General features: G+C 42.3%; 1 long non-coding RNA gene across 2 annotated transcripts; it reads left to right on the top strand.

Moving 5' to 3' along the window:
- Positions 1 to 12,380: 12,380 nt before the first annotated feature.
- LOC130683177 (uncharacterized) lies at positions 12,381 to 23,039 on the top strand. 2 transcript variants are annotated; one of them, XR_008996793.1, is made up of 4 exons: positions 12,381 to 12,515; positions 16,013 to 16,163; positions 16,746 to 16,853; positions 22,475 to 23,039. It is a non-coding gene; the product is annotated as an uncharacterized LOC130683177 (long non-coding RNA). The 2 variants fall into 2 exon arrangements; XR_008996792.1 differs by lacking the exon at positions 22,475 to 23,039 and adding an exon at positions 17,675 to 17,892.
- The last annotated feature ends 882 nt before the right edge of the window (positions 23,040 to 23,921 follow it).

Genomic DNA, 23,921 nt, shown 5'->3' with positions numbered 1-23,921 from the left:
AGGGAGCGCTTGTCCTGCCCCCTTTGTGTTTGATTTGCAAACCAGAATGCACACGCCCCATATGCATAATTGGACCCTCACGGTCTCTGCATCAATGTGGCCATGCAGTAGAAGTTTATTTATCCAGTGCTCATTCAAAGAAAAGCTGAATGGAACAAGAAAACTCCCACTTTGCAATGGGATTAGATACCATGGAGTGTTCCTCCCCCGTATTCTTTCAAGGATTTTTTTTTAAGTTTCTAAATCTGCTTGGGGAAAAAAAAAGTAAATTGCCAGAAGTGAGATTAGTGGGGAATATTGTTCTTAGGACAATAGAGTCTTTATGGCTTGACTGGTATGAGCTCCCTGCTTCAAAAAAATACAAGGGCTGGAGGTGTGGGGGTTCTTAATTGCCTACATCTGATCAACTGGCAGCAAAAAAAGATGAAGAAAGAAAGAAATCTCATTCAGCTCTGATTTGGCCTGGATCAAGTCCACTTGCTAATCAGAGTTTAATGAGGATGCCACTGGCCCTGTTGTATTTGCCAACGCTCCCACTAAGGTCCCTGGCCTTCTGTTTGTGCAGGGAGCACTTTCGTCCTGCCGCCCCACGAAGCAGGATGCGGGCTGAGATGGAAGAGTCCTGGCCCGGAGAAGTTAATTAAGTTTAGGCCCTTGGCATTCCCAGTCACCGGAACCCTTGGTGGGAAGCCTCACCCACCACACAAAAGAGACCCACATGCAGCTCTGAATGATCATCCTTGCGGGGCTGGCTGGGCTTCAGTGCGCCCCACTGCCAGCTCTTAACCCCGGGATCTGTGTCCCCTTCACTGCACAAACTGAATAGGCCTGAAGGACCGTGGGCCACTTGGGGTGCCAGAGGATTCGGGAAGCACATGGGCCACCAGTCAATGTCACTAATAGATGTGCAAACACCAGAGCCTGCAAGGAACTGACAGAACAGTGCAGGCTCCAATGAAGGAATGGTTTGTTTTTCAGTTGTATTCTCTTTGGTTTTAAAATAATTTTTGTAAGCAAAAGCTGACCTTCAGGTGAGCAAGCTACTGTCTTTTTTGTTTTTAATTGTGTATGCCATAATCTCCAAGGAGGGGCTGAAATGTCTGTAGTCTGCAAGAGATGCTGAGGTATACTGACATCTTGGAGACCCCAAACACAAATTCAGAAGGGTCCAGGGAGTGGAGGGGATCCGGGTAAATGGAACACCCCCTCTTTGCTACGTGTTTGCATTCCTGGCAAGTGAAGGTGTGAAGGCAGCAGAAAGAACACTATGTGTGGAAGTGAACGGAACTGGGTTTGAGTTCCAGGTCTGCCTGAGTTCTCTGAGGCTCTGTCCCTTCTGACAAAGAGACTATGGGGTGAGAATTGAGATAATCTGTGTGGACATTGCCTTGAGCCAGGTCATATGGTAAGTGCTCCTGTGTTCCCTGCAGACAAGTGGGTCTCAAAGTCTAGAGATCATCGAAGTCCCCTAGTGAGAGGTGAGTATGTGCACTCCTGGGCCCACCCCCAGAGATCCTGCTGCGGCAGGTCCGGGGCTGGGGCTGGAGGCTCTGCATTCCTAACAAGCTTCCTGATGGTGCTGATGCTGCTGAATCGGAGGTCACGCTTTTGGACGCTGTTAGATCACATAGGAGCCAGGCAGGGTTCTGTAAGTGCCGTGTATTTTTATCACACTGGAGGCCACCTGCATTTGCAGTATTGTGGGTGGGATTTATTTGGCAAGGCCTGGTAATGCCTGCTGCATGCTGTTTCTTTTCCATTCTGTCTCTCCCTTATTAATGTTTATTGAACACTTTCAGTATTGCAGGTACGGTCTGAAGCACATTACAGATACTACCCCCATTGAATCCTTCTCACAGAAACTTCCAAACAGCTGCATGGCTTCCTCATTGAATTCATAATGCCCTTTGCTCAAAGTGTCAACTTTTTAACAAGGACTTACCTGATCACTCTTTTTAAAATCAAGTCCCACCCCATTCCTCAGCACATTCTGTCCTCCATTTCTGCCTTTTTTCCCCTTGGAAAAGTGCTTATCTCTGGTGATTATACTATGTATTTTATTGATTTGTTTCATTTGTCATTTGGATACACCCAGTGCTATGTAAGTTCCACAAAGATGTCAGTTTCCTCCTTCCTTCCTTCCTTCCTTCCTTCCTTCCTTCCTTCCTTCCTTCCTTCCTTCCTTCCTTCCTTCCTTCCTTCCTTCCTTCCTTCCTTCCTTCCTTCCTTCCTTCCTTCCTTCCTTCCTTCCTTCCTTCCTTCCTTCCTTCCTTCCTTCCTTCCTTCCTTCCTTCCTTCCTTCCTTCCTTCCTTCCTTCCTTCCTTCCTTCCTTCCTTCCTTCCTTCCTTCCTTCCTTCCTTCCTTCCTTCCTTCCTTCCTTCCTTCCTTCCTTCCTTCCTTCCTTCCTTCCTTCCTTCCTTCCTTCCTCCCTTCCTTCCTCCCTTCCTCCCTTCCTTCCTCCCTTCTTCTCTCCCTTCTTCCCTCCCTCCTTCCTAATTTGTGTTATTTACTGCTGGTTCTCTAGGGCCTATAAGCAGTGCTGGGCCCATTGTAGGTGCTCCATTAAATGTATTAAGGAAGTAAAAGAACAACCCCGAGAAGCAGATACTTCACTTTGTAAATGAAAAGGTAAGGTTCCAGAAGAACAGGTAACTTGTCCAAGATTACACAACCAAGAAATGGCAGAGAAAGAACAAGCACCAGGTATAAGTGGTTTCAGAGCCAGTGCTTTCTACCCCTCGGCCACTTCCTCTCACTCCCAGCATGCTCTGGGCTGAGGCTAATTTGGGCAGCTTCCCTTGAGAGCCCTGAAATCCTAACGGCTAGCAAGCCTCCATGATATGTGGTTTTAACTGGTATTTCTCCAGTGGCTAATGATACTGAATGTCTTTTCATGTCCTTATTTGCCATGTGTACCTCTCTTTTCTTAAAAAAAATTTTTATTAAGGTATGATTGATATACACTCTTATGAATGTTTCACATGAAAAAACAATGTGGTTACAACATTTACCCATATTATCAAGTCCCCACCCATACCCCAGCGCAGTCACTGTCCATCAGTGCAGCAAGATGCCACAGATCCACTAGGTGCCTTCTCTGTGCTACAGTGTTCTCCCCAGCCATGTGTACACCTCTTGGGTGAAATGTCTGTTCATGTTATTTGTCTGTTTTCTACTTGGCTTGTTTGTTTTATCACTATTGAGTTTTAGAATTCATGCTCAATTTTAGATACTAGGTCTTGGTTTGATATGGGTTTGCAAATATTTTCTTCCAGTCTGTTAGCTTGTCTTTTCATTTCACTTAACAGGGCCTTTCATGGAGGAAACGTTTTTAATTTTGAGGAAGTCCAATTTACCAATTTTTCTTTTTATGGACCATGGATTTAGAGTCAAATCTATGAACTCTTTGCTTAGTCCAGATCCTGAAGATTCCTTCTTAAGTGTTCTTCCAAAAGTTTTATAGTTTTACATTTTACATTCAAGTCCATGATGCACCTTGAGCTAAATTTTGTGTAGGAAATGAACTTAGAAGCTACTATTTTTGGTCTGTGGGTATAATCTTGCTGTTGCACCATTTGTTGACAGGACTATCTTTCCACCATTGAATTGCTTTTGCACTTTGGTCAAAAAGTTGAGTGAATTTGTACATCTTTTTCTGGGTTCTCTGTTCTGTTCCATCTATCTCTTTCTGCCATTACTGCAGAGTCTTGACTCATGTAGCTACACAGAAAGTCTTGAAATTGGGTACTGACTGGAAGAATTTTCCCACTCCTTTTTCAAAATTGTTTAGCTATTCTAGTTCCTTTTGATTTTTGATGTGAACTTTTGAATAATCTTGTCTGTCTCTATAAAAATTCTTGTTGATATTTTGATAGGAATTGCATTCTCTTTCTATCAACTCTCATCTTTACTATGTATGGTTTTCAATTCATATCCATATGACACATAACCATGTTTTTGACATTGTTCTTCAGCATTTTGAAGTTTTCAGCATACAAGTCTTGTACATATTTTTAAAGATTTATCCCTGAATATTCCATATTTTTAGCTATTGTAAATGCTATTATATTTTAAATTTCAGTTACTGTGTGTTCTGTTACTGATATATAGACATACAATTTATTTTTGTGTATTAATCTTGTATCCTGTGACCTTACTGAAGTCACTTATTAGTTTGAGGAATACTTTTAAATGTAGATTTCTGAGATTTTTTTTATGTTGACAATCATACAATTTGCACATAGAGGCCATTCTATTCCTTCCTTTCCAATCTATATGCTTTATATTTACTTTTCTTGCCTTATTGTACTGGCTGGAACTTCCAGTACTAAGTTGAGTGAATAAGTGATGAATGTTTATCTTTTTGAGACTTCCTTGCCTAGTCTCAGTCTAGGGGAAGGCATCCAGCCATTCACCATTAGGCATATGTCAGCTGTAAGTTCTTTTTGGTAGATACTTTTTATCAAATTAAGAAATTTCCTTCTACTCCTGTTTTTCTGAGCATTTTTATCATGAATGGGTGTTGGATTTTGCCAAATGATTTTTCTGCATCATTTGATAAGAGCATGTGATTTTTTTCTTCTTTAACCTATTGCTATGGTGAATTCCACTGATTGAATTTCACGTATTGAATTAGTTTTGCATATCTGGAATAAAGCCCGTTTGGTCATGGTATATTGTTCTTTTTATGTATTGTTGAATTTTATTTCTAATATATTTTGTTAAAAAGTTTTGCATCTATATTCATGAGGAATAGTGGCCTGTAGTCCCCTCTTTCTTTCTTTCTTTTTTTTTTCTTTTGATACTGTCTTACTGTCTCTTTCTGGTTTTAGTATCAGAGTAAAAATAACATCATAAAATGAACTACCCTCCTCTTCTATTTTCTTGAAGCAACTGTTTAGAGTTAGTGTTAATTCTTTAATTATTTGGAAGAATTCTCCGATGAAATCATCTAGGCCTGGAGATCTCTTTTTTGGGGGTTTTAAATTACAAGTTCAATTTTCTTAATAGTTGTAAGGCTATTCAAGTTTTTCAATTATTCTACCTCATATTCGGTGAATTGTGGTAGTTTGTGCAATTTGAGAAATTGATCCATATTCTCTAAGTTGTCACATTTATGTGTGTAAAGTTGTTCATAGTATTCTCTTATCCTTTTGTTGTCTCAGAGTTTGAGGTGCTCTCCTCTCATTTCTGATGCTGGCAATTTACATCTTCTCTTACTTTGTTAGTCTTATTAAAGGTTAATCAGTTTTATTGATTTTGTTTTTGAAGAACTAGTTTTGCTTCATTGACATTCTCTATTCCATGCATTATTTTATTTCCCTTGAGGCTTCCTCTTTGGATTCATGGATTACAAAAAAAAATTTTTTTAATTAAGGTATCATTGATATACACTCTTATGAAGGTTTCACATGAAAAACATTGTGGTTACTACATTCACCCATATTATCAAGCCCCCCCATTCCCCATTGAAGTCACTGTCCATCAGTGTAGTAAGTTGCCACAGAGTCACTACTTGTCTTCTCTGTGCTACACTGTCTTCCCCGTGACCTCCCCTCACACCATGTGTACTAATTATAATACCCCTCAATCTCCTTCTCCCTCCCTACTCACCCACCCTCCCCCACCCCTCCCCTTTGGTAACCGCTAGTCCTTCCTTGGAGTCTCTGAGTCTGCTGCTGTTTTGTTCTTCAGTTTTGCTTTGGTGTTATACTCCACAAATGAGGGAAATCATTTGGTACTTGTCTTTCTCCGCCTGGCTTATTTCAATAAGCATAATACACTCTAGCTCCATCCATGTGGATTCCTGGATTTTTTAAAGTGTATTCTTTAGTTTCCAATGTTTAGAGATTAAAAGAATTTATGCTGGGTTCTAAAATTCTTCCATTAAAAAGCCTCACGTTATCTAACATTGTTGACATAACATGGTCACAACTGACCAACAGTGGCAGATTTCTTAAATGTGGAAGGCTATGCTGTGAGATATTAGGTTAAAAAGGGCAAAATATGGACTTGGGTTTCCTTTCTCTTCAAGAAGATGCCTGAGAGCTTAAGTCTCTGGGCTGGGCTTCCCACAATGGCTGGTGGGCTATTGACAGCCATGCTTCTGTGGAGCCTGGGAAGTTTCTTTCTTCCAGTAATGCCTTCACTGGAGATCATAGACAAAATTATAATAAAACCAGCTGGGAAGAAGTTACGCTAAAGTGAAAGCTCTCTGGAACCTTAAGTGCGTATTACTAAGTGGAAGAAGCCATTGTGAAAAGCTACATAGTGTACAATTCCAACTATATGATATCCCAGAAAAGGGGAAATGGTGGAGATAGTAAAAAGGTAGGTGATTGCCAGGGATTAGTGGAGAGAAAGGGATGAGTAGGCAGAGCACAGAGGAACTTTAGGGCAGTGGAACTTTTCTGTGAGATACCATAATGGTGGATACACATCATTATACATTCGTCAAAACTGTAGAATGTACCACAAACACCTAGAGTGAACCCTAATATAAACTATGGACTTTGGGGGATAATGGTGTCAGTTCATCAATTGCAACAAATTTACCTCTGTGGTTCAGGATGCTAATAGTGTGGGAGTTTGTGCATGTGAGGGGGCAGGCAGTATATGGGAACCCTCCCTATTTTCTGCTTAGCTCTTCTGTGAACATAAAATTGTTCTAAAAACTACTGTCTATTAAATTAAAGAAAATCACCACAATGCGATAGCACCTCACACCCATTAGGATGGCTACTGTCAGAAAATCCAGAAAATAACAAGTGTTGACAAGGATATGGAGGAAATAGAATCCTGTGCACTGTGGGTGGTAATGTAAAGTGATGAAATCAGTATGGAAAACAGTATGGCAGTTCCTCAAAAATTTTAAAAAAGAACATGCCATATGGTCCTGTAATTCCACTTCTGTGTATATATGCAAAATAATTAAAAGGTCTTAAAGAGATACTTGTATACCTACAATCATAGCAGCATTATCCACAATAGCCACGAGATGGAAATAATCAAAGTGTCTCTCAACAGATAAATAGAAAAACAAGATGTGGTATATATGTACAACGGAATATTACTCAGCCTTAAGCAGGAAGGAGATTTGGACACATGCTGTAACATGGAAGAACTTTGAAGACATGCAAAATGAATTAAGCCAGATACAAAAAGACAAATACTGTAGGATGCACTTCCATGAAGTACCCAGAGTTGTCAAATTCAGAGACAGAAAGTAGAATGATGGTTGCCAGGGGCTGGGGGAGGGAGGCATGTAGACTCATTTAATGGGTATAGAGTTTCAGTTTTTTAGGATGAAAAAGTTCTGGAGATTTGGTTGCACAATAATGTGAGTGTACTTAACATGACTGACTCTCTACTTAAAAATGATTAGATGGTAAAGGTTATGTTTTATATATTTTACCACAATTAAATTTTTTTAAAAGAAAGAAAAAGAAAGCTCTCTGAAGCAGAAGAAAGCTGCCTGGCTTTGGAAGTCCAGAAGGTTCAATTTAATTTAATCTGATCTCCATTTCAATGCAATCCCTGGTATTTTAATTTCCAGTGATTCCATGAAGGTTTTAGATGGTGGACACTCTAGTTCTTTCCTGATTACACTGTCACTAGGTTTCTGTAGTCAACCTTCCCAATAGTGGAATAGTATTTTCATATGTTTGGCCCTGAACACACACCGAAAAGACAGGCAAAGGCATATCTTAGCCCCGAGGGTGTCATAAACTAACACAGACAGATGCTTGCTTACAGAACGTGATCCTATTGAGATAAAATAAGAGGCAATTTGAAATCTAGCCTCTAATTCTAGTTGAAAAAAAAAAGACAATTGTCATGGTTTTATTTATAGCTTATTTCTCTGTTCCAGCACCTTTCCTATCCAAGTTAAAACTAGTCCTCCTTTAAATCCAAAATGTGTGGGGATGACAAATGACACTGACTCATCGCCCAGGTCCTTATGAGATAAACACAATAAAAGTATGTGAAGGTAACTTCTATTCAATAATGAAAGTAAATATCCAGTTTAATCTTCCTACTGTAGTAAAGCACACATTAACATAGTTTACCATTTTAACCATTTTTAAGTGTTCAGTGGACAAGAAGCATGTTCTCATTGTACAAACCATCACCAGGTCCATCTCCAGAACTTTTTCATCATCCCAGACTGGAACATAACTCCCCATTTCTCCCTCTACCCCCAGCCCTGGTCCAGCTCAATTTTTAGTTTTATGGCAAATGTTATATGAACACAGAGCCCTGGAAAGCTTATTAAGCTGTATTCCTACTCTCTCTCCACTTCTCTATTTAAAAAGAATCCCTTATGATAGACCTGAATCTGTGTGTGTTAGATTTCCATTCCTATTTCATAGATCAGGAAACTAATATACTTTCCTTAACTGTAAAATTCTTGCCCAGGTTTTCCTTCTTGCACAGGCAAATCATCTACCCCCCAAGACTCAGAGAACTGGGGCACATTTCATGGCCTCTGTCGCTGGCTCAAACACTTGCCTAGGATTTCTGGAATGCCAGCCCCCTGTAGGCAGCTTACAGAAGCGTATTCTGATGGTGCCAATATTGTCATTTCTGTGCCTCAATTATAGCAACAAGGAAACTGACACCTCTGCTAAGGGTGTTTAATCATGAGATGATGAGATCTCTGGCTGTGAAGACTTCTCAGACTGAGTTCCAGGATCAAGTCTCTCTTGAGAGCTGCTCAATGTTGAGAGAACTCATTCTCTCTAAATCTAATAATAATATATTTGACATTTCTACTTAGGTACCTCATAGGAATCTCAAACTCAACAGGATGAAATGGTCTTGATTTTTCCTCCCAGAGTGGTTTCTTCTGCAGTCCTTTTCAGCATGATAATGCATCATCATCCGGGAGTTTATGACAGAATCCCAGGAGTCCTTGGTTCCCTTCTTTTCCTGTTCTGGAAGTCCTACTGACTGTACCTCTGACTTACCAGTTATGTACGTCCCACTGCTCTCCAATTTCACAGTTGGTCTAGGCCCCAAACAGTGCTATAGAAATAACCTCTCAATTTGTCTACTTGCTTCCATTCTTGGTCCATTTCCAACTCACTATTAGATAAGGACAAGGACAAGAATACTTTTATAGTGTGTCTACTTCAGTCACCATTTAAGCACAGTCACTCATTTAATCCATATGCTAGTTGTAGGCGAATCCCCTACTTAAAAGGAATCCATGGCTTCCCATTGTTTTAAGAATCAAAGTCAACCTCCATATTTTGCTCTGCAAGATTGTGAATGATCTGACTTCCCCTCCTGTCTCCCTTTTCCCTCTTTCCAGGCCAAGCCACACTGCCTCCTATCATTTTTCAAACATGTTCTAGGGCTCTCTATTTCCTCTTCCTTCTGGTTCACTTCCCAGCTCCTTGCATGCCTGGGTCATTCCCCAGCTTTAGTGCTCTGCTCAAAAATACCTCCTTGGAGATGCCTTCCCACTTCACTTTATCCTGGTCACGGGCCAGGAACTCTTCATCACAGCATCCAGTTTATAATGTGAGCAACACGTCAGCGTTTGTGCTGATCTTGCTGGTTTATGTGTTTGGTTGTCTGTGTTTGATAGCCGGCACTGAGCTGTAAGCTCTGTGAGGGCGGGTACTTACTCAGCTTTTTTCCCTGCTCTTGTCACCACCCAGCAGACTGCCTGGAACCCCGAGGGGTCAGTGCCTGTGGGGAGAGCAAATGTTTGATAGGGTAAATAACATACCACAGAAAGACCTGGACCTCATTAGGTGGTTGGATAACTCGAGTGCATGAGATGACCGATCTATTGTACAATGTGAATCCATGTCCAACTTGGGCATTTGAGAATAACTCCCTCTCTAGAATTTATCATTACCTACAGTTTTTAAGTCAGAGATTCCCTTCACCTGGATGAACAGATATGCTGACCTTAGTCTTCCTCTTTGGATCCCTCCCAGGGGATCTGTGGAGTGCCAAAATTAGGTGGGGCAGGGCATTCAGGTAACCACTGAGAGCCGTGTCTGAACCATCCTCCTGGGAGTCTTCAATGCTTCCAGGTCCTGCTCAGGGCAGGGACCCTCACAAGGCTCTGGGTTCTGCTCTGTGTGGATGAATATGCAGCCATTCCTCTCTGAGTCCTGCCACCTTCCCTGGGGTGTTGTCAGGAGAGCCCCATAGAACTTTCTCTGCCCTCTCATCATCTAAGCTAGGGAGCTCTTCCTCTCGTCTGGGTGCCCAGAGCAGGGGCCCTCCTGCAGCGCCTGCTTCTGGCCAAGATCCTCTCTGTGCTCTTGAATCTCCTAAGGTCTTCTTGTGGCTTTAATTCCTGCAAGATGCTGGTAGCAAGGTTTTTAGGCTGCCTCCATTTCCCCTCCCCTGAGGCAATGAGCACAGAAAGGAAGGGAAAAATACAAGAGGCAGAACATATGTTATATCTTGTAAGATATCCAGCCCCCCTCATAAAGCAGTGATCTCTGGAGGAACTTCAACAAAATGCCTTCCCTCAGTTCGTCACATTCTTTCCTCCCTCCGGTGGCCTCACAAATTATCTGCAGAGTCAAACCCCACTGGGTTAAGGGTGACCGTGGTGAAACAACCTCTTCCCTGACCAACTGCCTCAGTCAGCTTGGGCTTCCATAACACAAATCCAAAGGTTGTGTGGCTTAAACAGCCCTAACACCTCCCAAAGGCCCAAACACCATCATGTTGGGGAGTAGGGTTTCAATATATGAATCTTGGGGGTTACACAAACATTCACCAATTTACCTGTTTCCCTAGGCCCATGCCCTGGTGTGCTATGAGAAGATTTCTCTCCCTTTAGCAGGTGTTCATGTACAGGCATCCACATAGCAGGTGTTCATGTACAGGCATCCACATGACCTAGTCAAAACCCACTCTCTTAGTACACCTCACCTCTTTCTCTACTTCCCGTGGCTATTGGATTTGAGACATTAATAGACACAAGTTGGGAGTAGTCTGGGTTTATTGACAGTACCAGGCTTCATTTCCCATCCCTCGTTGTGTTCTGGCTTGCAGATGCCTTCGTTTAGGGCTGTGTGTGAAGCATGTGCTCTTCAAAGACAATGAAAAGGCCAAGCAAAGGACAATGTCCCCATAGAGTGCCTGGAGAGAGAGTTCAGAGACCATCCCTATTTCCTACAGCCCTCATCACTGTGTCCTGTCTTACTCTATTTTTTAAAATGTCTTTATTATGGAGAATTTTTAGCAAATGCAAAATTAGTCAGAATAATAAAATTAATGCCATGGATCTGTCACCCAGAGCCCACAATATCAATCCATGGCTTGCCCACCCATCCCTACTCCTGAATTATTTTGTGGCAAAGTACAGACATTATATAATCTCTTCTGTCAGTACTTCAGTATGCATTCCTAAAATATAAAACTTTTTACCATACCATAACCACAATATCATTATCATACCTAGAACAAATGTATAAAAAAACCTCAATCCTTGGTATCATCAATCATGCAGTATCGAAATTCTAATCATCTCATGCTTATACATACTTTTGTTTTTGAATTTATTCCTTCTTTTTAAGAAATTGGATCATTTGTCCCATTAAATTTCCCACACTGCATTTTGCTGACTGTATCTGTTTAGTGTAATTGAATGTGTTTTTCTGTTCTTTGCATTTCCTACAAATCATAGATATTGATCATACTCAAGTTCTGTTCTTTAGGTAAGACCACATCCTAGATAGCATCCTGATCTCAAATCTGTGTCTTCTGGAATAGAACTGCCTGAGAGAACTTCGTGATGATGGGAATATTCTGTATTTGTGCTGTAAAATCATAGTAATCACTACCCACATGTGGTTACGTTGAGTTCTTCAAATGAGTGTAGTGAAACCAAGGAGCTAATTTTTATATAGTAATAATTATGTAGTTGTAATTAAATAAAATTTAAATATTCGAAGAGCTACATGTGGCTAGTGGTGGCCATAGTGGACGGCATATGTCTTGAGTTTCCAAAGGTAGTGCTGGTTTGCTGAGCAAAGCATGGCCACTGGGGTTGAAGTTAGGTTGTCATAGACTGTCTTTACAAAATAAACAAGCGAACAACTGCCCTCTCTGTTATATAGTCAGAGTAGTTGCAGCCTTCAGTGCCTGGAAGGAACAGCACTGGGATCCAGGGCCCAGTACTTCCTTTTGTACAGATGAGAACTCAGTCATGTGTGTACCTCTTCCAGGCCCGGATGTGGGCAGTGGTTGCCTTACTGCTTCATCTGTGTTCTCAGTGGACCTAGCTCCCAAGGATCCACAAGAAAGCATATGTTGGTCACACATAATTCTCACAGGTGTCTTCTGGTTAGAAGAACCTTTTGGGTATATTTGGTTTTAGTTTTTCAGGCTAGTATCACCTTCCCTGAGAAGCATCTTACCAAAGACTGAAGTAAAGAAAGGCAGGATGTTACCTGACTGAAGATGCTGTCACTAGAAAACCACTGATACCAAGGGATCTGGCCGCTCGTGGACTGACAGGAGTCTTTCTTTTCAGGTGAGTCTGGTCCTGTGAAGCCCACTGAGGCAATCATTAGCATTACCCACTACTGGCCGCTTCCTTCCCTGGTACCTGGAAAGGTACATGGAGGGTTAGAGCTCCTATCACTCTCGGCAGTTGGGTGGAGCCACCTGATCAGCTCTGGCCGGTGAGTGGTGAGTGAGGTGACGAGTGTTACAAGCTAGAAAGGTTCCTTGTCGGGACCCACCTCCAGCCTTCCTTCTTTCCTCAAAGAGGAAGCCTCCTGCAGGCTGGGTTCTTGAGTGAGGATGATAAAAAGGAGAGCATGTTTCATGTGAGAGACATGTCACATGAGTGAGAAATCAGCCTTTGTTGCTGTCAGCCACTGATATTTTGGGAGTGTTTCTTATTACAGCATAAAGTGTCCTGTTTTAATTAGTGCATGTCTTAAACCTAGCAAGAGGACAACTCAATTAGTGTGAAGAGGTAGCATATGCAGATTATAGTCAATTTAGGTAAAAAAAAAGGAGAGACAGGCTTCTCAAAGCTGGTAAACTGGGTTTCCTGAAGATTGAGTCACTGCAGTTGGACCTGCTTTTTTCTTTGTATGACTCCACTGCACCCCCAGAGTCTTCATGAAGGACATCCAGTGCATAAAATAAGGCTCAGGTGCAATGACAGTTGTGTGCTAGAGCTGAGAAGCTATGTGAAGTGGTAAGGAACATCTTAAATTTGACTGGAAATCAATGTTATAGGTACATCTGTTTTTGTGATTATTTAAGAATGTTTGCTCAATAACTAGTTTAATATCCATGATGACCAGGATCAAATCAACTCGTTTATCACTGAGTCCCTAAATAACTATTAATGAATGAACAAATGTATGTAGATGTGTATCAGTGAGTTTTTCAATGGATGTGGAGCAACTCTCTATGTCAAAGGGCCTGGGGTGAGGGGATGTAGGGGTTGGGGAGGAGAAGGTGTGGGAGATAATGGCGGTCCCACAAGTTACAACAAGTCACTTTTTTGACTGAGAGCTCCGAAGAGAGAAACCTGCATACTTGAAATCTGTGGACAGGAGGAATGTTTGAAAGTATACCACCATAAAGTCAAATACAAAAGTATGGTTCAATGACATAAAAAATAATACACATGCATTACATATTGGCCATGACTCAGGGCTAGATGCCAGCTGAAAACAGTGCAGCTCCCTGTTCTTGCTTTAGCTTTGGCCTATATAAAAGACATAGGCATTTGTCATCATTTTCAAAGATGTCAGTGCTAATTTAGCCAATTGCCCAGTACACAGCAATGAGGGAAGTAATTATTTTAAAAACATTGTAAGTGGCTATTAAAGCAAATATTGGTAGTTATTCATCACAGAAAAACTCATATACATTTACATATAAGTGGAAAGAATTGCATTACAGACCTAACATTTGCTCTTAGTTTTTATTCATTTTAGAAGTCCATGGGTTGGGCTTGGTGTTATTAGCCTCGGCCATCTTTAGGTCACAAGATTAGCTGACCCTTTCACATGGTCTGAGGGGTTTTTAATAAGCAATACTGTGTGCATAATTGACAGCTAAGTAATTGGGGTATACTGTTGATATTACAAATAATTTTAATTCCGAAGTATTTCTCACATGGTGGAATTTGGATAAGTGTTTATAAAATTCTTACTGTATTTTTAGAGCTAGAAAAGATACCTATCTTTCTCACTATTTGTTTTTAGCCATTAAGTGTTTACCTTGAAGTGACCAATGTATGAATTGGTCTCTGCCTTCATGGGAATACAGTCAATGCAAGAAGGCTCACAGAGATGGGATGATATTCCACCATTTTGTATAGTTCAATATTATATGCCATATTTTATGATAAAGAGCTATAGAGTTATAGAAATACATAGAAAGATGAATAAGCTGAATTGATCAGAGAAGGCTTCAGTGGCCCTTAGAACTTGAGTTGGATGTGGTAGTCTGAGGGGTGGGAGGGCAAGCTACACAGGGAACGGTGGGAATTATAATGTGGGAAGAAATACACAAGGAGTATGTCTCATCAAGATTAGAGGGTGGCATGTGGTTGGCAGACCTGAGAAATATGGTAGGTTGGGTAAGGTTGGGTAAGACTACAGGAAACCTAGAAAATCACCAATAAGAGATTTGTCAAAGGCAGTGGGAACCTATGAGAGTAAGTGTATCAGCTGAGATGTTTTGAGCTGCAAGTAATAGAAAACTTGATTCCACTAACTTTAACAAGGAGAAAAATTTATTATGATGTCACAGTGAAGTCTGGATAGAGGACCTGGGCTGGCCCTTTGCCCTCTGTCATTCTCTGAGGGCTTGTTTTGCAGTTGGGCTCTCCTCATGGACACAAGATGATTGCTACAGTTCCAGACAGTACATCCAAATAGAACATCCACATGACAAATATAGGGCATTCTACCTTGAATGGCCTTTTTAAATCTTTACTCAAAGAAAGAAACCTTTCTCCAAATCCCCCTTAGACCTTTTTTTTTTATCCATTAGCCAGAATTGTATCACATGTATATGATTAAGGCAATTGCTGGCAGAAGGAATACAACCCTATGAGACTGGGGCTGGAACTATTTCCCTTGAAACTCAGGGTTATACAGAAGAAAGTGGGTCTCTGAGCAAAATTTGTATTCTCTTAGCAGAGAATGTTGGCTATTTGCAAAGTAGATCAGACTTTATGTGGCTTGAAGCTTACACACTTTCAGATCCTTCTTTTAAGAAAAGGTATACAAAGCTACAAATACAAAATCAGGAATAAATATAAATAAATAAAATCAATAACATTTCAAGTAACTGCTTGGTATAGCCTTATGAAATATTTTCTTTGAAATCCTCTTCATCTGAAAAGGATTTTGTATATCATTTTCTGTAGTGATGATAGAAAGATAATTCAATCTTTCCTTAACATGGTGGATCAAAACATCTTTTTAAATTGGTAGTTTAAAAAGGTTTCTTTCAGTGACAACTTCCTGTTGGCAATGGCATGCAAACATTTAGGGCTGTTGCTAACGTTGAAGAAACCACCACCCAACTTTTTTCATAGAAGAGTTGTAAGATCTCAGGGTATTTCAAGTTGTCTTGTGTGTTGGCTAACCAAAATACTCTTTTCATTCATGACCCTCATAGGACAGTGGGTTGTCAATGTCCTCACTGTAATGTGTACTGAGTTCTGTGCTGAGTTTGTTGATGTATTTTGTGACATATCATTAAGAAATTAAAATTGTTTCCAGTGTTTCTTTGATTTAAATTATTAATCCAATTATCAAATTATCCAAGTGTCTATTCATTACTTTTATCCACAATTTATCTTTTCTTAGTAAACTACGGCTTAAGAAAAATATTCTAAGTGTAATCTGAATGGTACTTAAGTCTTACTATTTGTTTTTAACCAACGAGTGTTTACCCTGAAGTGAACCACACAAACCTATTATACTAAACCCAAACCAAATGTATCCCCACTTAACTTCCTCTTATCAGTACAACATAAACTACCCACAGATATCCTGCTACCATTCAACATGAGACCGCGTGTGAGGGAGGGAAAACGACAGTGGTCATGCCCAATTGCGGTGAAAATATCTTAGACACACAAGGAACCTTGAAAGCGAGATGCTCACCTCTTCTGGGCTTTGGAAAGTGGCCCAGCCAAGTGAGTAACCTGGGAGCTTAAGTTTCAGTGGCTTCACGGTACGTGGAAAGCCTCCCTGGGTGGACAGCCAGCAGGGCTGCTCTCGTGACATAAGGAAAGCCAGAGATCCTTAGGAACAATGAAGTGAGGAGAGCCTGGAATCAGGGATTGCAGGAAATAAGCCAGAGCAGGGTTCCAGGGCGGCCCGAACTTGGGAAAGGCAGTGGCTGTGGGGTGGGGACGGGAGGCAGGAGACCTTGGGACCTTGGAGGCACCCTCCACAAGTCTGGATGTAGCAGGTGAGCGTGGGCTGAATCAGTGATGCCTCTCAGATTAGCAGGGCTGGATCAGCAGGAAGACAGGGAGTTACTGGTGGGGACAAAGAGTTTGGAAAGTTGGGATTGTCCCGTCCTGCGTAACTAGGCACAGCGTACTTTATTTAGGCTGGTTAAGTGTCTGACATCTGAAGCTAGCTGAGCCCCCAGCTGATATTGGAGGGCAGTTAAGTGCAATAAGTGACTTAGTGGGGGTTATTCCTCAGAGGGTGGCAAAGCTGGAAGGGAACCCAGTGTTTCTGACTCCTTGCTGTTTTCTTTACCCCAGGCTGCCTCTCAAATAAAACCTTTACCTCATGCTAAGCATTCCAAGCTGGAAGAAGGCATCTGTTCTTGCCTACGGAGAGCCTGCCTGGGAGGTGGCTGGCTTGTCACGGTGGGTGGCTCCTCTTATTGATGATTTTATCAGTTGTAGGGAATCTGTGCTGGGCGTTAAGAACATCCATAAAACAGGGGAGGGAGAAGCCTATTGTATTAAATCTTTCTTTCTCCTTTCAGTGTTCTCCCTGCTGCCGCCCACTGACACCTGGTATTGGTGCCAAAATATGCATTCTAGTGCCTTAAAGCAAAATGAGTTCTTCTGCCAGGGAGAACTCTGGCATGAAACTTTCTACTTTCCCCTTTAAAAAAATGCTTTATCAAATTTTCAGCACATGAAGCTGCAGCGTTTCAGTCACTGCAGCAGTTCAGTGGTGATCTTAGCTGCTGTTTCTTGCAGGGCATATTCTTTATTCAGTCCTTCAACAAGTACTTATCAAATGCTTCAGTGTGACAGATACTATGCCCGGCACTGCAGCAGGCACAATCTCAGTTCCTGCCACGTTGGAGACTCTAATCAAATAAATCACACACACAGGTAAAACTGCAGCACTCATTTAAAGGCGAGGCACGTTCTGGCTGAGGTTCAGCTGCTGTGCACATGCACTGCCGTACCAGTGTTAAGGTATTTCAATGCATATGCATTGATTGTGGTAGATAATTTCCTCAGGTGGCCTCTGGTTGTTCTTCCCTTGGTGTGCACAAATGCTGTTCCAGCCAGAAGGAGGTGAGTGCTTTCCCCTTCCCTGAATCAGGCTGGCCTTGGGACTGGCTTTGACCCAGAGAATATTCTGAAGGGATGCCATGAGACTTCTTGAGCTTAGGCTTTAAGAGAGCTGTTGGCTTCTGCTTCTATCCTCTCAAAACCATCTATTGTAGGAAAAACACAATTTCCTGAGGCCACAGTGCTGTGAGGAACCCACACTAGCATGGGGGAGGCCACACTGAGAGGGCCATGTTCAGCCAGGCGCCTGCTCTTCAGCCATCCAGCTACAGCAGCAGATGTGTGATTGAAGAAGCTGTCTCAGACATTCCTGCTCCAGCAGACAATACAAGGAGCAGAAAACAACCCAGATGAAACCCACCCAGGCTGACAAGTTGTGAGGAAGAATAAATTGTTGTTTTAAGTTACTAAATTTTGGGTAGGTTTGTTGCCCAATAGATAATTAAAACCCCAGTACAGCTGCTGCCTTGAGCTCTTGAATGCCCCCTCCCCTATGGCCCAGCCCATCAAGTCCTGTCTCTAGCATCCCCAGAATCATCCCCTCCATGAATTAGCACTGAAAGGTCGGTTCCTGATAGCGGGAAGCCTCCAGGATCCTGCCTCGGAGTCCAGTATGATTAGAGCTGCATTTGTCGGTCACTTTCTGCACAGTGCCAGTAAAGGTTTTGAATACCACTGTTGCGCACAGGGTGGCATAGGATCTAGTCCATAGGATATAGTGATTCTCTTTGAATTAGAGAGTCCAGGGGAGGATTACCTGAGAAAATGACACATGAGCTCACGGGGTCTCAAGTATGTGAAGGTGTTAATGTGGTGAGAAAGGAGAGGAGGCGTGACCTCAGAAAAGGCATGCCAAAGAGCTCTGTGGTGGGGCAGAAGATGGAGAACAGAGGAACCGAGAGAAAGCCAATGTGACTGATGTTCACGGAGCACAGGTGTGAGGGGTCTGGACCTTGTAATGCTTCCCCAGGGTGCAGCTGATTGGCCTAGAGAGTGTCCTCCTCTCGGCCGGCCAGTGACCAAAAAGAGCTGTGTGCTGCAGGGTGAATGCCCGGCCCAATCAGATCGTCTTTTACAAAAAGTTCCAATCAAGATGTACCAAGAGAGTCCACAGGTCAGGAGTAGAATTGTGGCTGAGCCACCCCAACGTAGACTGGCTGGGCTAAGGAGCGCTGGGTGAAGGCTTCCTGGGTGAAGGCTACCTCGGCAGTTGCTATAGGCTAGAGGAGCAGATGGGGGTCTGCTGGCCAGTCGGTGTGGAAGATGCACCTGCCTGTCCCGAAGGGCTGGCGGAACAATGTTTTCTTATTAAATTAGTTGTCAATTTTGAAATGGCAGAGGTTTTCAAATAGAAAGCTCTCAAACATTTTGGAGTTCTTTGACTATCTCTGCCACAGCCATGATGGTGATAATAAATGGAGGTGAGTAGCAGCTACTTGCACTGAAGGGAGTATGCACAGTGCACACCAGTTTATGTATTCACCTCTCCCCACACTGTTCTGTCGACATTCGCGACCAGCGTCAGTTGCCAAATGTCATCCCAGTGTTGTATTTTCTTTGACAACCCTTCACGGGAGGCAGTCACATGGTTGCCGGGCCAATGTCCTGGCCTGTGTATTCCCCATACACATGCTGCCATCGACTGAGGCAACCTCGAGTGGCACTCGGCTTCTTGCAACTGAAGTGCCACATAGCAGAGTGCTGATGAGTGGCCCATCCCAGGTAGAGTGATGCAGAAAAGTGGAGAGAGGATGGAAGGGTGTGTGGGGACAGCTGGGGAGGATGCTGACTGCCAAGCTAAGAGCTGGAGATGGAAGGTGACACAACAGGTGCAGGATTTTAAGGATCTGCAGCTGACAGTGTCATCCTGACCGACTGGAGGGCAGCACTGGGTGGGGGTGAGGAGAAGGCCGTGGTGAGGATGAGCTTTGAAGTAATGAGTTTCCAGTGGAATGTGGGGGCTGTAGAGGAAAACTTCCTCCACTCACAACACTTCTGACGCCAAACATGTGGGTTTTCCAGAGTAATTTTCCAATCTTCTGACACCAATCAACTGGGTGTCCCATAATCTAATTCAACTCTGACACTAACTACCTGGAGTTAGTGGCAGACCCTGCAGGTTAAGAGCTAGTCTGACACCACTGTCCCCACTTCAAACCCCAGTGGCACACAGTGGGTCTCCAGGTCACACATGCTTCTGTCTGACTTGGCTACAAATCCTTGGGTTTGATGATTTGTATATAAATGATTTATCATAAAGGATATTATAAAGGATACCAATGAGCAGCCAGATGAAGAGGCACCTAGGGTGAGGTCTAGAAGCATCTGAGTGCGGGAACCACTGCCCCTGGAAGGCACTGCCCTCCCAGCACGAGGATGTATTCACCAACCTAGCAGTTCTCCAGATCCTTTTGTTCAGGGTTTTGATGGAGGTTCCATTGCGCAGACATGACTGAGTAAATAACTGCCCGTTAGTGTGTAACTCAGTCCACTGCCCTTTTCCCTCTCCCAGAGATTGGGAGATGTGGAGCAAAAGTCCCACCTGCCTGATCACATGGCTGGTTGCTCTGGCCGCCCCCCACCCCCACACCTTCAACAGTCACATCACTAGTGTCAATTCAGGTATGGTTGCAAGAGGCTCATTATAAATAATAAACATGCTACCCTCACCCCTGTTACTCAGGACACTCCAAGGGCTTTAAGACTGTGCCAGGAACCAGGGACAAAGATCAAATACATATTATTATTATATCACAATATCATAGCTGGAATGGAGAAGAAGTGACAAGGTGACTGGTTTTGAAGGAAGAATCAGGAGGCTTTGGTGACAGGTCGGGTGGCAGGAGGAGGCAGGCAGGTGGGACTGTGTTTGCTGGCGGCACCCCTCTGGTTATCGGCTAGTGGTGCCCCTGCCCTGGGGTTGTATTTCTAAGGAAATTGGGAGAGGGAGCTGCTTTGAAGAGAAGAAGAGCAGTAGCTTCTTAGATGTACTGACTTTGAGGGACAAACAGAAAAGTCCAGTGAGTGGCTGAAAATTCCATTAAATTACAAAGACAACTAATATTTACTCTGTGCTTACCATGGGTTTCCTGTTGTAAGAACTTTACAGTCTTTAATTTATTAAGTCATCACATATGAGAGATACTGTTATTATGCCTTCCTCAGCTAAGAAAACTGAGTAACAGAGAAGCTTGGTAACTGTTCTAAAGCCACACAGCCAGCGACGTTCCATCCCAGCTGTCCCTGAATACCTTAGTCACACTTCCTCCCAAGTTAGGCCAAGGGATTTGCTCATCTCCCCTTTTAGTTTATCAAATCAGTTTGGAGCTGAGGGGGAAAAAAGGCTTATTTGTCACTCTCCTATTAATATAATATTAATTAAGATTCTGTGAGGGGAAGTACACAATTAAAATCATATATCCAAAATTAAATTTTATTTATATACAAACAGAATCAAAATAGGTATGTGGCCACGTTACATAGTTATTTGGTGGCTTCTGATTAGGATGCTTTAATTTTACCATTGCCATCTTGGTATTTAACATTTAATAAGGCCATAGGTGGAGACCAGTATAGAGATGAATCATGAGTAATAATAATATTGTATCTTTGAAGATTCTCTTAAAAACAATTAAAATTATTAACAGTGACCTATTGCTTAACTAATTAATACTAGCTTTATGATGGAATACATGGCAATTTTCTCATATGTGTGGCTGAAAGTAAGCTGCTAGCAGGTAACTCAGTTTACTTCATCTTTAAAAACACTTTTTCCCTGTGTGTAGTGCCTTTTCATTAACCAGTGAAACATAGGGCATGCATACTTGCTGGACTGAAAATTATTATTTTGTCTTTTTGAAGAGAATTGTTGGGTCCATGTTCTAAGAGTCATAGCTGGTATTGCTCCCTTGTTCTGGAAACAGTTTAAAAGAGAATATACTGCATTCCTGAAGTCAGAGGGTGGTTCCTGATTTCAGCCTTTATCCAAACAAGATCTACTTGAGAGATTGAGAAACGGTGTGCACGAAGACATACATGGGTCATCTCCAGGGCAGCAGATCTAGGACCCGGGTGGACAGGACTGTGCTTCCTCTTCTTGCCAGGCCAGCAACTGTGCTTCCAAGTTCACAAGCAGAAGGGGATCAGGGGAAGGAAAACATCTTTACTCCTGTGCCTGCTTTGGCCTGTCGCTGACTCGTCCCTGGCCTTTGGGATGTGAGCAAGGCCTCGCTGTGTGTGCAGCCTGGCACCCTTCAATGCTGTGCACTTCTCCCGGGGACAGACTCATAAGCAAGCCTGGGGAAAGTGACAACCTGGAGAACTGAATTCAGTTTTATTGTCACTGGATGGTGACACTGAGCAGTAGGATAACCCCAGCTCTCCTTAATAATTTACCGCTGACACTCCTGGCCTGACACCAAGGGACAGGTTGATGACAGGCCTGATGTATCTTGGGGTGGGCTCAAGGCAAAGGTTTTTGGTGCCCTCCGAGATGCCCGTGGGTGGAGGGCACTGGGCTGTGGAACCAATGTAGGGTAACTCACCCATGAATACATGGAAAAACTGGCAAAACCTTTGTGAACTTGTGCAAATCAGATATATAGGCTTGAAGTAGATGAAATTGATCAATTCCTATAACTGAACCTAGCCTGAGAGCTGTGGGAATGAGAATGCCCAGGAGAAACACCGTGGCAGTTTTGCTGAAGCAAGGGTGTGTGTGTGTTGTGTGTGTGTGTGTGTGTGTGTGTGTGTAAGAACCCTCATCCCAAATTGCTGTGCAACTTCCAACAAGTGTATCAGAATCCCTTTCCCTTTCTACTCTAACGTGCTACTAATGTCCCTTTCTCAACTCCCCAATATCCACTATTTCCTCTTATTTCTGAATGCCAACAGTTATTTCAAATTGATTCTCTTACCTTATCTGGACATGTGATTTTCTTTTTTTTTTAATCTAGGAAAAAAAAAAGGGAGAACTCCTGGGAGATTGATTTGGACACTTGATCAAAATGAACATTATAATAAAAAAAAAAAAACTCATATTGAATAGGTCATCTGAACGTGTTTTCTCTTAGAGGTAGGTTTAAGCAAGAACAGAGTGTGGTTTCTGTGACGTCACTACGTGATGCCGCTTTGTCTGAAGGCCAGACGCTAAATGAGGTGTGCGCGCACGGACACACGGAGACCATCTGCGCTCAGTGATGAGCACGTGAGGGGATCCCGCGCGCCCTCCCTGGTCGTGCAGCTCCAAACACAGACAAGGCAAGCCCGGAGCTGCACGGCTTGGCCTGGAATAGAAATTCTCCTGCAGACTCCTGCAACTTCTCTTCTGGTAATGGCTTAAGACTTAGGGTGAAGACAGGAAGGAAGGCTCTTCAGAAATGAAAGGACTACGTCGATCTTCTAATTTGGGATAACTTTGCAAACTAGGTCACTTACTTCAATTCAACAGTTCAAGCCTCAGAGAGTTTTGCTTAACTGTGTGCTATATTCTTAAGAGACATGAATGCAATAAAGATTAGTATTTTATTTCAAACAAAAATGATTTGCTTTTATTTTTCTCATATGGGGTAAGGGAAGGATGGGAGGAATAAATCTCTTTGCAAGTTCTTTAAATGAAAGTCATTAAACCACGGATGGCTTATTTTATATTCATATTCTAAAATATTTTTAAAAATCTAGGTCATTTATATTTATATATAAATATTATATATATATATATATATATATGTACACCCAGAATCAGCTGCTGTGACTGAAGGAGTGTGTCTTATCCCTTAGGTGTTTGGGGACAGAGAAAAAAGTGAGAAAAAAATTAGTATTTCTAAGAGGATTTGTTTTACAGAAATAGTGAATTGAATAGATATTCTATCACCAAATATCATGTTAGCCAAACATGATGATGTTACTCATCTTTAATTGATTGTCATTCCAAATAATTTGTTTTTTAACACTCAAGCTGGGATGCAAGGTCTTTGTACAGTTTGTTTTGGAGCACCAGCTGAACGACTGCCTGTAGGGTCACCGCAAGAATGTTCCATGAAAGGGATCTTCAAAGTTCTACTCCTGAGCCCTGATAAGGAAGAAGAGGATGTAAGTGAAATTTCTTTTCTTTAATTCATTGGAAGTTTCTGTTACAATTTATTGTCATCTAAAAGCTTGCTTCTGATGGCACCAGCTCCCAGTGATGATGAGAGCGCTTGCATTTTCCTGTCAGATCCACCAGCTTGAATGATGATCTATCAGTTTTGAGACTGAACTTCTGAAATTAGAGGTAGCTGTGGGCAGAAAGAACCTTCCCTACCCCATGTTCTAACATTATCACAGAAATAAACATGCTTTTAGTTGAGCCAGTTCAGACCCAGAAGAGTCAACACTGCAACACTGATCTGAAAAGGAAACTTA

The sequence above is a fragment of the Manis pentadactyla genome, chromosome 3, assembly GCF_030020395.1.
Source record: "Manis pentadactyla isolate mManPen7 chromosome 3, mManPen7.hap1, whole genome shotgun sequence".
Classification (NCBI taxonomy): Eukaryota; Metazoa; Chordata; class Mammalia; order Pholidota; family Manidae; genus Manis; species Manis pentadactyla.
Note: the sequence above shows the minus strand (reverse complement) of the source record. Positions and strands in the feature narration are given on the sequence as shown.